The following is a 13,963-nucleotide window of genomic DNA, read 5'->3' as shown; positions in this document are numbered from 1 at the left end:
GTAATGTCCGAAGAAATTGCTCAGATCGGATTACTATAGCATATAGCTGCCATACAAACTGAATGATCGGAATCAAATACTTGCATGGGAAACTTCCTCATTTGAATATAAATCTTCACGAAATTTGGTATTAGTTATTGTTTATAGAAATAATGTAATATCAGAAGAAATTGCTCAGAGCGAAATACTTTAGCATATAGCTGCTATACAAACCGAACGATCGGAATCAAGGGCTTGTATGGAAAACTTTCGCATTTGACGTGGTATCTTCACAAAATTTGGCATGGATTACTGCTTAAGGTAACAATATAATCTCCAAAAATATTGTTCAGAACGAATTACTATAGCAAATACTATACTATACTAGATAGCTTCCATACAAACCGAACAAATAGTTGCTAAGAGAAATGCACCTGTGAAGGGTTTTTAGCTTCGGTGCAACCGAAGTTAACGTTTTTTCTTGTTTTATCTTTATTTTTTTAAGAAAAGTAACACAGAAATGGCAGGAAATTTAATCTAAGTAAACTTAGTGATGAAGAGTTGTTAATGGAATCAGTTGAAATCGACGAGGATAAGAGTGATTTTAACAGTGACGATGAATTGGACGATCTCGATTATATGCCTGTTGAAATCACTTCGGACAGTGAACATGCTATTTCAGCGTGTATTTGGAAAATGAATAAAGTAACTGATTCATTTACACAAATCACCGATATGGCCTTGAATAAAAGTTCAATTGATGATATACCTGTAGGATCATCAACGCTTACTGAAATACCTGAAGCATCTCTCTCTACCGCTGCAAGGTAATTGACAGCAATATATTTCAAAGCAAAAAACAGAACCCGATCTCCATTACCAACCCCAAAAAACTACTGATCCCTTAGTTACTCCCTCTTCTGGCGGTTTTAAAGGTTCAGGTATTTGTTTTTCATTCAAAGTTTGCACTTGAATACGTTGGCATTCAGCCAGAGAAAATGAAAACGAGCAATCGGCCAAAGTCGCACGCTAAGATCGAAAACAAAAGCTGAATATTGAAGTACAAGTAGATTGCCCCAAATTATACGGGAATATAATATCCATATGGGGAGAGTAGACTTAATGGATAGACTTATCGGTCGTTACCATATCCACGCAAACAATCGAAATCCGATGACACGGTATCTTTACCATTTCGTAGATATGTATGGCTGCGACAAATGCATCTATTTTGTATCGACGTATGCATTTAGAAAATTGCAACAACAATCTATCAGCACAAGATGATAAGCAGTTAAAATTGACTGAGTTTCGTGAAGAAATTGCTGCTAGTCTTGTCGCTCACAAACTCAATCGTCCTGCTGGTCGGCCAAGTTTCACACCATCAACACCGGTAGGAAAGAAAGTAAATGTGGGGAAAAGAGCAGAACATCTAGTCGCGGATGTCCGCTTTAATCAGTATGATCACTTTCCCATTTGGCTGCCTAAAGATGGTAAAAAAAGAAAATGTAAAGTGTGCCTAAGTTCAGAAACGCAGTGTTTTTGTTCCAAATTTAAACTAAATGTATGCTGCTAAACTATGAAAAAACTTTTTTTTTTACTAACATCACAAAAAATTATTATCTTTGTTATTTGAATTCCCCTAGTTATTGAAATTCTTCTTTTGTTTTTCTTATTTTCTTTTCTTTTGTAATAAAATGATGTTATAATTGAAACCACACCAATTTCTTTATTTTGACCTAAGCCGGCAAAGCTGCCCTGGGGCGGGCTTCAGATTATTCTCACCAGTGAGCACAAAAAATGAAAAAAATCAAGGTATTAGGTTTAAGGAGCCTAATTATCCCAGAAAAAAATTCCCAATTTTTTCTGTCCACGATTTTAGTTTTGCCTGTTAGAGGGTTAAGCGCACTATTCGTTTTATTTAAAATTATGTTATTCGAATAAGGCGCGGTTGTAATACGCTTTCGCTCGTTTTTAGAACATTGGAATGTCAAACAATATTATGTAATTATGTAGCAATTATGGTTTATATATCGGGTAAATTTTGAGATATGGGTTTTCTATAAAATGTGCACACACCTTTCGTAAGCCCAAATGTTCGGTCAAAATGCGATAAATCGATGTTTTGGAGATGTTCAATTCCATTTCCATGAATTTCAATGATACTTTCGGCTGATTTTTGCCCACATATTGATCGTCATTTATGTCCTCACGACCACTTTGAAAACGATGAAACCACTCGTGCACTCTGCTACGGGATAGACAAGCATCGCCATAAACTTGTTTCATCAATTGAAACGTTTCGGTAAAAGTTTTACCAATTTAAAAACAAAATTTAATGTTGGCTCTTTGTTCGAAGCTCATTTTTGCACCGGTTACACAAACATACTGACACTTAAAACACAATAATTTCACTTCCAATCAATGAAATGTCAAGAAATTCTCACTGGACAATAGATGAAGATAGCAGATTCTAACGCACCAGTCGACATACAGATGACGCCACCATGGGGTGCTAGATTCAAAAAGTCTTGATTACTTTGGAAAGCTTCTTGTATGGGAAGTGAGCGAGTGTGGAAGTGGGTTATCATCCATCCAATTTTATCTATTTTTACAGAGTCGGTTGATGTGCTAACCAAATTTGTATATTGTATCTTAAATTATTTAGGAAGTATGAACACATGTACCAACTTTTAAGATATCTTAATTATTACTCAAGTATTGCACAGACGGCAGTCACTCGGATTTCAATTTTTTGTCATCATCATGATATAAACAACCATGAGTTGAACAAAACTAGTATAGTATATAGCAACAAAGTTAGAAATGGTTTCACAATTTCCTTTAGACTCTACGCATTTAGTTGATCAAGGAGTCGGTAAAAAGCTACTAAAGTGTTGCAAGACTATAATAAATACGTATGCATTCACGAACTTATAAATAAAATATTATAACTTTCGCACACGATAAAAATAAAAAAAGGTGCGTGGAGTCCCTACGCGCGGATGAACTTATACTTTTTAGTGATATTCCAAGAAATGCATATCATTTTGTATGAAAGAAAACTAGAAAACTTAAATTCACATTTTATAAATTTATTATAATTTATTATCTCCCCGAGCATGCCTTTGCCAACAAATCGTCTTTTCACGACGATGGCAAAAGCCAAAAATCATAAATTGCACAACTTTCTGGTGCTTCTCGCAAAAATCTGCGTCGATATTATTCACGATCATACGTATACATACATACATATGTATTTACGCATGTTTGCTACGAATATGGAAATGACAACGAAATAATGCAAATATGCATATTTCTAAAGGTCATTAATTTCTTTAAAGAAATGAATGATCCTGAGAAGTATAGTCTTACCTTTTCAATGGCCAACGGAGAGCATTTCAACCTGTTGAGATGAACTATAACTAAAGGGCATCACTGAGCAGTGAATACAACACTCTCCACATCAACATGTTAAGTAGAAAAAAAACAGGGCATCACTGACCAGTGAATACAACACTCTCCACATCAACATGTTAATTAGGGCATCATTGATCATCTCCACACCAAACTGTTTTTGTTCCATTTTTCATCTTATACCAACGAGAAGGTGACGCTGTGCCGTTTTTTTTGGTTCTATATTCTTCTAGAAGTCACGTTCGCCGCTGCACGCATCGTCTATTCGCAATCGTCTATTTGAAATCGTCTATTTAAAAGACCGTCCATTTTAACATTCTAGAAAGTTCGCATCGACACATCAATTATATACACCGTTTACGTTTCTCCGACCTCCATCCCGTGCGTCCACCAGCGGTCCAGCAGGCAACTTGCCCGCAACGTCTATTTGAACATTTTTCCTGAACGTTGCGTCCTTTGCATCATCCGGTCATTATATATCGAGATTATTCGTTTTTTATTCGGCTTTCATCATTCAGTTTATATATTTAACTGTGGCTTAATAACATTTAACTTTTAATATCGCTATATGCGATAGTAATTGGTGTAGTGTGCCTATTTGCATCAAAGAAGCGTAAAGTGTAAAAATATTTATTTATAAGAAAACATTGTATGTACAATTTGCAATTGAAGTGATAAGTAATAAAGCTTATATAGCTCAACAAGAGCGCAAAAAGAAATTTTGCATTTTAAAAGTTGGAAGTGATATTTGAAAGTTTGGTGAAGACGGTGAAGAAACGAGATTTGAAATAATAAGTAATTCGTAAAGAAATAAATACAACCAAAGGGAATTTATTCAATAAAATCACCACTCAGAAGTCATTTTATTAGTTGTAAGCGAACGATTTTCAAAGAAACATCATTTCTAATATGCTACAAGACAAAATTAGAAATGAACTTCTTAAACCTCACGCTGTCAGATAAAACGATATACCTCGCCATCGCGGGTCGATTTCCAAAAAAGGGACCAACGCAAGATATTTCAACAAAAGGGCACATAAAATAGTTGAGAATTCTCAGAAATGAAAGACAAAGGAAAGAAAAAGCAGTATAACTTCAATAATGAACAAGCATACAAACATACATATGCGCAACAGCAGCAAGGAAAGAGGTAACAATCGGCGATCCATTTGTATATTTCTTTCATGCATAAACTAACCATAATTAGGACAACGCAATACAAGTGTCAATGGTGGTCTAGGTGGTAAGCGCTTCAAAAGTTACGACGATCACGTAGGTACGTAGGTTCGAATCCCAACGGAATTGATTTTTTAATTGAATATGTCAACAACCAAAAATTGAAACATTGTTCTACAAAAACAACAACAGCATAAGCATGGCAACATTGTGTTGTTGGTAGAAAAGCCGAGCTGTGCCGAAAGAAACGAACAAACGATCGCCGATTGTCACCGCTTCGCTTGCTGCTCGAACATCTGCGCAGACAAGGTTGCGTAGATTCATATTGAGCAAGGTTGCGCAACCTGAATCTATCGCAACCTTTTCCGAACTCGTATAAGAAGCATAACTTCAAAAATTGGTTCGACTTTCATAGGTCAATCTGTCTTTAATCAAACGCAATAAGAATAAGTTTTTGTGCCGATTTATGACAATGTATGTATGTATTAGGTAATGCGCTAAATGATTGTTGCTCGGTAAAGTCAATCGAAATCTGGCAGCGGAAAATTTATTTAAACCCTGAAAAATTAAAGTTGCCACGAAGTTTTTAACATCCAGCAGGAAACTTTGCATATCCTATAAAATGTGTATACGTAGGTTGTATGTAAGCTAGTCCCACTACCTAGAAATCATCATGCCATCGATAAATACTAGTCCTTGACAGAGTTTCATGGTCAAAAATTTAATTAAGTTCATCTATGCACTCTTGCTGAGTTAATCCCCATCGAAAATTCTAAAAAATAATCGGACGAAAATATTTGCGATTTAATTCCATTTTTTGATCGATTTCCGCAGTAATTGACAAAATTTCATTTGATTTAACATAGAAAAATTTGATTTCCATCGGGTTTGACAATAGGTTTTCAAGGTATTTTACAATCTTCTTACAGGATAAAAAAAAAATGTTTGAAAAAAGGCGAAGTGAACAATTAAGGCTCACGTTATTTTTTCATAATACTTATTCTATCGGGTGATTTTTTAAGAGCTTGATAACTTTTTTTTAAAAAAAACGCATAAAATTTGCAAAATCTCATCGGTTCTTTATTTGAAACGTTAGATTGGTTCATGACATTTACTTTTTGAAGATAATTTCATTTAAATGTTGACTCATGTGGTTTCAACAAGATGGCGCTACATGCCACACAGCTCGCGATTCTATGGCCATTTTGAGGGAAAACTTCGGAGAACAATTCATCTCAAGAAATGGACCCGTAAGTTGGCCACCAAGATCATGCGATTTAACGCCTTTAGACTATTTTTTGTGGGGCTACGTCAAGTCTAAAGTCTACAGAAATAAGCCAGCAACTATTCCAGCTTTGAAGACAACATTTCGAAGAAATTCGGGCTATTCCGGCCGAAATGCTCGAAAAAGTTGCCCAAAATTGGACTTTCCGAATGGACCACCTAAGACGCAGCCGCGGTCAACATTTAAATGAAATTATCTTCAAAAAGTAAATGTCATGAACCAATCTAACGTTTCAAATAAAGAACCGATGAGATTTTGCAAATTTTATGCGTTTTTTTTTTTTAAAAAGTTATCAAGCTCTTAAAAAATCACCCGATATTTGTCATGAAAATAGAACTTCTGAATTGTCAATGCCGAACTCTATAAATATATCCTGCAGCTTTCTTTTAATATTAAGACTGGTAGTTTATGTGTAATCCATGGGCTTCTTTCCTAATATAATATCACATAATTTGAAGTCCTTTGCGAAATGGAGTGTGGCACACAAAAAATCGCTTAACGTAGTCATCTTTCAACAAATCAATTGTAGCAGAAGCGTAAACGCATTATACATTATTCCTTATTTCAGACAAAATCTCTTCTGTTTAACTTTCGTTTTTTTCTTCCTGCATTGCGCAAAATGGTTGTTGGCTCTGTGAGTAAATCATCCATATTTTGTACCCAAAATGCGCAAGTTTCTAGTGCTACTTTTTTATAAACTTCATTTATACTACGTCCGGACCGACATTGAAAACATTTTGAAAACACATTTGTATGTTGTGGAATCTAAGTCGTTCGGTTATAGCTTACGATATATGGCAAACTAGTTAGTATTCTATTAGCGGGATTCTGTAACCAGTCTCTAGTCTCTATTTGAGACACTTTGAGGTAAAATCTCAATTTGTGACTAGTTACTATTCACTAAACAGTCTCTAGCGTTAGTCTCATAATTTTGACTCAAACTTGAGACTTGGTAATTAGCAGGTCACAAAACCAAAAAGAACTCTTGTCTGCCATTTTGAATATACTGAATAGAGATCATCACAGATATTAATCTATTGTAGTTATTTTCTATTTTGTAAGCAACTCAAACACGAAAGGGTTAAAAATAAATCAATTTTACATAAATTTCGTAAAAGTTATGAAACAAAGTCAATATATATTTTTACTTTTATTGCTAATTATGTTTTTTGACTGTGTTATAGAAAATTTAATATTTGTTAGCGACATATTTATTTTCATTCAAGTGTAAAAACATCTCTGAATAATGAAATGTAATAGACTTTGTGACTATCAATTACAGAATAGCAAAATCGTCTCAAGTCTCAAAAATTGTCTCTAACTCAAAATCTCAAATTTAGAGACTTGAGACTTATTACAGTACAGAATCGCACGGTATATCTAGTAAGCAATGAGCAATGTGGAGTCTCCACAGGCAATAGGCACGGCAATGCAGGTAGTATTCTATCTGTCGAGATGCCCCGTTAGTAAAGAACTATAGCTGTAGCGACAGCAAAAAATGAAATGCTGCGCTATGCTCTGGCGTAGCGGTAGCAAAAAGTTGGGAGCGGCAGTGGAGCGGAGTTAATGACAATTTTCATGTGCTACAGCTCCCGCATATGCTTGTTGTTTTTTCTTTTTTTTTTTACTATTTTCTGTCATAATGTTTGAATTAGTTGAATAATTCAAACAAACAAATGTTACGCAAGTCATTTTGGCACTTGTTGCATCAAGTGACTTTATAAATCTAAAATCAAATTTATTAATGAAGTGAATTAGATAATGATTGAATAAATTATAAAATGTTTTTATATTATGTAAAATATTTACCATTTTTATATTACCAAAAATATCATCTATTACAAATGTATCACAATACTCAATTACTACAATTATTTTCGAGATTAATTTTAGCTACATATGCTTTCCCCTTTTTTACGTTTTCTAAACCGGCCTCTTTTCAATTCGCTGACGCACAGGCACGTTCTTAGTAATTCGCGCAAGCCAATTAATTTGTTCGTCATAAAAAAAACTGCCTGGTTCAGAAGCAAAATCAGCAAAACCATGATATATCCCATATACTAAGCTTGTATAGATATTAGGCCGTGTCGATTTGTATGGGTGGAAAAAAAAAACAAAGCGGCTAGCAAAAACGAAAACTACAGAAAATTCTAAGAAAGTTTTGCCAAGAAACCATGGGTTTAAAATTAATTCCCAGTTCGCGCAGAGCGACTTTAGATTTTGAGGTCATACTTATTAAATTGTACTCAAAAACTTATTCCTTCATAAGAAGCGATCCGGAAAATTGTGCTTAGTTTCTTCGGTTATAACGAAAATTTGCGCTTCTATGTATGCAGCATACAGATATTCCTATATTTTTTTAAAAAATTCTAAAATTGTGGAAAGTACGGTGGATCGAAAATAAAATTTTATTATTGTAATTAAGTTTTCAAAAAATTAAATGTTTTTGTGGTGCAAGTTACAGACATTGGTTGTTTTGCTTATGACTGGAAATCTTTTCTAGTTTTAGTTTTTTTAGGTTTTAAAGTCTTTTTTGGATTTCATGCGTGGTATTGTAGTACGACTTTCTATAGTTACGGCCATGATATTGTCTCTATTCTTTGCAATAGCGCGTCGAGAAACTGTTGTCAAAAGCTGTACACAACGCTCAGTTGCTTTGGTATGACATGGAATCCCTGGGTCAGGAAGGGGCGGATCATCAGACTCAATAAACTGCAACAAGTGTTCGTATGGAATGTTTGCTGAGAATGGAGGCTCAGACAAAACACTGTCATCATCTAGGTCAACCAGATCAAAGTAGTCTGAGCATTCAAAATTTATTGCGTGCTTTTTATCATAAACCCTTAGATTAGTCGGATCACAAACTTTATCACGATAATGGCTCTTTCGCGAACATCTTTTCTCTTATCATAAAGCATTGCCAGAAAGATATTTTCAGGATGAGCGAAGTATGAATTATTTTGGATTACAGTGTTAACAATTTCTCGCAGCGTTGGTGGTAAATATCGCATGGACTGTATAAATTTAAAAAACAAGAAACTGCCGTATACAACTGAGTTGTACAACTTAATGTTAAAGTACATCGGTACGTAAACTTTCATTATGTAAGTTGCCAAAGTTTTTAAATTCGCTGATGGCGAACTAGTTGTCACGTATAAACGTATGTAAGAGTCTGCTTGCCTTTGTTATCCATCGAGAGTGCACAATTTGTCCCGGTTTCATACTGACCCAATTTTCGGGGCAGAAACCATCACAAACTGCTTTTGCCATTCGATACAAGTACTGAACGTCAGCCGAGAGCATTTTTTCATGAATGGGTGGAGGCATATCTCCCAACGAAATGGCCTCAAAGTCGGGTACAGCCTACAGAAAGATTTTATTATATAGCTCAGATCAAAATATACATGTTAGGCTCTTTAAAGTAAATTCCAATCAGTCTCTCAAGGGACATATTTTTTTCTATAAGGAACTCGCACAATTGCCTCTGTTTTGTTTTAGCGTCCTCGGCGTCGACTTTTACGTAACCCAACAATCTGCTCTCAGGCTCTTTAAGAACCACTAGATGTGATTCTTTTACCATTCTCGGATCATATCTTCCATTTTCTTCTTCGCTCGTCACAGAGTTGTTTTTTCTGCCATCAAAGGAGAAGGCTACCAAATCACAGTCATTGCGTTGCTTTCTTCGAAGAGAATCCCTACATTTCTTTCTTTCACGTGAAACTTTGGATTTGTCCATAATTATTGGTTCCCCATTTTCATCTTTAAAGTCAATATCTTTGAAAAGCGATGTGGCCAAGCACCTGTTACCGATTCCAAACCTAGCAAGCCATAGCGAAATGAAGATATCGTACTGCTTTTGGATTTTTTCAAAGGGCAAACTACCTCTGATTGCATCTGTATTTGTTGAACCGGAAAACAATTGTTGGCGCCAAAAGCAATCGCCTCGAATTCGGGAATGGTTAGCTTCCTCTTACTGTGCTGCTCAATCATAAGCTCTTGGAGTTCAATGGGTATTAAACCAAAGCAACAAGGCAATGTTTTTGCGCACTGACATTTTCCAATATAAAAAACTTGATCAATTGTTTCCAGAAACGTTGAAGACTTACTTGGTCTACTTTTAAATTTTATTTCATTATGGTATTTATTTAGCAATGTTTTCAGCTTTTTCGAGGCAGTTTTTTCATTGATTAACGGAATGTTTAATTCATTCCAAATTTTCCAAATTTTTTTTGCCACTTGTGTGCTAAGATTACCGTACGATTGCTTTTTTTTTGTTATTTTTTGCTCAGCCACGCATAAAAATAAATAGTAGTTTAATACGTCACGATTACTTGGTAGATTTAGATCTCTTAAATCTCTTGGCAAGTCAATATTCAGACTGGAAAGAACACAAGACCCGGAGTTCATTGAAATTGTGTCAATTTCTGATTTTTTGCTCAGCCACGCGTAAAAATAAATAGTAAATTAATACGCCACGATTACTTGCTAGATTTAGATGACTTAAATCTCTTGAGAAGCCAATATTCAGACTGGGAAGAACACAAGACCCGGAGTTCATTGAAATTCTATTAATTTTTGAAGTGGTGGAATCAACTGACATTGCAGACGTTTAAATTATAATTTATTAATCGAAAACTATTTAAACTTGAAAAAAAAAATTATTGAGGACACACTATTGTTTATTCAACGGAGACCATTTGTGCGGTAAAATACTATACGATTGCTTTTTTTGTTGTTTTTTGCTCAGCCACGTGAGAAAACAAATAAGTTACAAAAGCCTGCTATTATTGCATTAATTGCATGGCAGGCTGTTATTTTTAAAACTATAGGTTTTTGAGTACAATTTAATAAGTATTACCTCAAAATCTAAAGTCGCTCTGCGCGAACTGGGAATTAATTTTAGACCCATGGTTTCTTGGCAAAACTTTCTTAGAATTTACTGTAGTTTTCGCTTTTGCTAGCCTCTTTTTGCAAAAAAAATTCGACCCGCCCTAATAGATATATGCCAAATCGGTTCAGCCCTTCTGGAGTTATAAATGCTGTAACTAATACGACTTTCTTTTATATACTATATACATACATACTTGTAGAGGACACAAAATAACGAAAATATAAAACAAGTAAGGAAGGGCTAAGTTCGGGTGTCACCGAACATTTTATACTCTCGCATGATAAAGTGATAATAATTTACATATTTTTTTATTTTGCTGTAAAATTAATTAGATTAGATCAATTTGTGTACTTTGAGTATTGAATTGTATTTTCATTTCCTAATGTACTATATATTATACACAGAAGGCATCAGATGGAATTCAAAATAGCGTTATATTGGAAGAAGGCGTGGTTGTAAACCGATTTCATCCGTGAACCGATTTCATCCATCATCAGGGTGCTAAGAAAATATTATGTACCGAATTTCATTGAAATCAGTTGAGTAGTTCCTGAGATATGGTTTTTGGTCCATAAGTGGGCGGCGCCACGCCCATTTTCAATTTTTAAAAAAAGCCTGGGTGCAGCTTCCTTCTGCCACTTCTTCCGTAAAATTTAGTGTTTCTGACGTTTTTTGTTAGTCGGTTAACGCACTTTTAGTGATTTTGAACATAACCTTTGTATGGGAGGTGGGCGTGGTTATTATCCGATGTCTTCCATTTTTGAACTGTATATGGAAATGGCTGAAGGAAACGACTCTATAGAGTTTGGTTGACATAGCTATAATAGTTTCCGAGATATGTACAAAAAACTTAGTAGGGGGCGGGGCCACGCCCACTTTTCCAAAAAAATTAAGTCCAAATATGCCCCTTCCTAATGCGATCCTCTGTGCCAAATTTCACTTTAATATCTTTAATTATGGCTTAGTTATGACACTTTATAGGTTTTCGGTTTCCGCCATTTTGTGGGCGTGACAGTGGGCCGATTCTGCCCATCTTCGAACTTAACCTTCTTATGGAGCCAGGAAATACGTGTACCAAGTCTCATCATGATATCTCAATTTTTACTCAAGTTACAGCTTGTACGGACGGACAGACGGACGGACGGACAGACAGACATCCGGATTTCAACTCTACTCGTCACCCTGATCACTTTGGTATATATAACCCTATATCTGACTCTTTTAGTTTTAGGACTTACAAACAACCGTTATGCGAACAAAACTATAATACTCTCCTTAGCAACTTTGTTGCGAGAGTATAAAAACAACAAACACATGCGGGAGCTGTAGCACATGACAATTTTCATTAGCTCCGCTATGCTACAGCTCCCAATTTTTTTGAATGAAATGACAGCCCTGGCAAGAACGTCTTGTGACATGTCGTGAGATTTATAGCGGGATTCTGTAACCAGTCTCTAGTCTCTATTTGAGGCATTTTGAGGTAAAGTCTCAATTTGCGACTAGTTACTATTCACTAAACAGTCCTTAGCGTTAGTCTCAAAATATTGCCTCAAATGTGAGACCTGATAGTTGGCAGGTCACAAAAGTAAACTTTTGTCTGCCATTTTAAATATACTGAATAGAGATCCTCATACATATTAATCGATTGTCGTTTTTTTATATTTTGTAAGGAACTCAAACACGAAAAGGTTAAATATGCATCAATTTTACATAAATTTAGTAAATATTATGAAACAATGTCCACAGATATTTTTATTGATAATTATGTTCTTTGACTATGTTATAGAAAATTTCATATTTGTTATCGACATGTTTATTTTCATTCAAGTGTAAAAACATCTCTGAATAATGAAATGTAATAGACTTTGTGATTGTCACTTACAGAATAGCAAAATTGTCTCAAGTCTCAAAAATTGTCTCTAACTTAAAATCTCAAATTTAGAGACAGAATCGCACGGTTAGACAACTATAGGAACTCGTATGAGTCAGTTTTTTTGACCTTTTAAATTTTTTCTTATGTTATAGTAAACGAAAATTGGGTACCAAATATAGTGTTCAAAAGCTGCTACAACCGTCTAATGGAGTGGAAAAATAGATAATAGTGGTTCGCGACGTTTTTGCCAAAATGTTACAACTAAGCGAAAAAACATCAAGATAAGGAAAATATTTAAAAGGTCATAAAAAAACAGACACATACGAACGCCAAACCCTTTGAGGGTTTTACTATACTGACCTAGTACCATCACCCTGACTTGGAATTTCTCACCCCCCAGACAATAATCCCAAAAATGTTCCACAGTGTTATTTGGTATGTATCTACTTCTACAAATAACAAAGCACATAATACAACAATTACTCATAAATACTGCTTGCTTATTATCAGAATATTTCGTAATATTAAAATAAAATAGACTACCTCTTGTTACTTTAAACTACTTTTTATTGAACGAGTCTTTAAAATCAAATATATTAATTTGTTTTGTTACTTCAGGAACTTCCAAAAACAAACAATACCAATAATGTCCTCTTTGTTTAAAAGCCAATAAACAGAACACAAAAACAAGTAAGGAAGGGCAAAGTTCAGGTGCAACCGAACATTTTATACTCTTACAACTTGCAATAATCAAAGCCAGGGAAATACTTTAAGGTGTAAAATAAATCGTATGGAGTAAAGTCAGTCGGATGTTCAAAAATCGTGATATTAGTTATATAGGGGCTAGACCAAATTTTCGCTAAAATTTATTTATTTTAGACACCAAGATACACTATTATGACAGGAAAACACGCTCTCCTATTTTCACTGGCCGATTTATCCAGCGTAAAGTCAACTGGACGTTCGAAAATCTTTATATTAAGTATGTGTATGAATTGGTCCGATTCAACCCATTTTTGACATACAGACGTACCCTTATTAGCAAATGATTATCACTTAATTTCAGTTATAAGCATATAGTATATCCCACATTGAGTCAAATATTCGGTACCTAGGGTCTTGAATTCATTTTATTGGATTTAACCAATTTTTGGTCATAAGATGGCACACACTAAATGCATTATTCGTGCAAAGTTTTATCTCGTTATATTAATGCCTTCTTGATTTGTGTGCCGGAAACTTAAAATTGTGCTATAAGAATGTAAGAAGAATGGATTTCACCAAAAAGTGGGCGGTGCACGCTCATCGTCCAACTTTCGTCCCAGCTCCTATGAGACTTACT

At 34.9% G+C, this 13,963-nt stretch overlaps 1 protein-coding gene and 1 pseudogene across 2 annotated transcripts in view; one reads left to right on the top strand and one right to left on the bottom strand.

The window, feature by feature from the left end:
* Positions 1 to 13,963, top strand: part of LOC120768146 (polyamine-modulated factor 1-binding protein 1) — a 449,193-nt gene that overhangs the window by 338,107 nt on the left and 97,123 nt on the right. The window lies entirely within an intron of this gene.
* Positions 4,243 to 4,384, bottom strand: LOC120769860 (annotated as a pseudogene).

The sequence above is a fragment of the Bactrocera tryoni genome, chromosome 2 (assembly GCF_016617805.1).
Source record: "Bactrocera tryoni isolate S06 chromosome 2, CSIRO_BtryS06_freeze2, whole genome shotgun sequence".
NCBI classification, from domain to species: domain Eukaryota; kingdom Metazoa; phylum Arthropoda; class Insecta; order Diptera; family Tephritidae; genus Bactrocera; species Bactrocera tryoni.
This window is presented reverse-complemented; position numbering and strand designations above follow the sequence as displayed.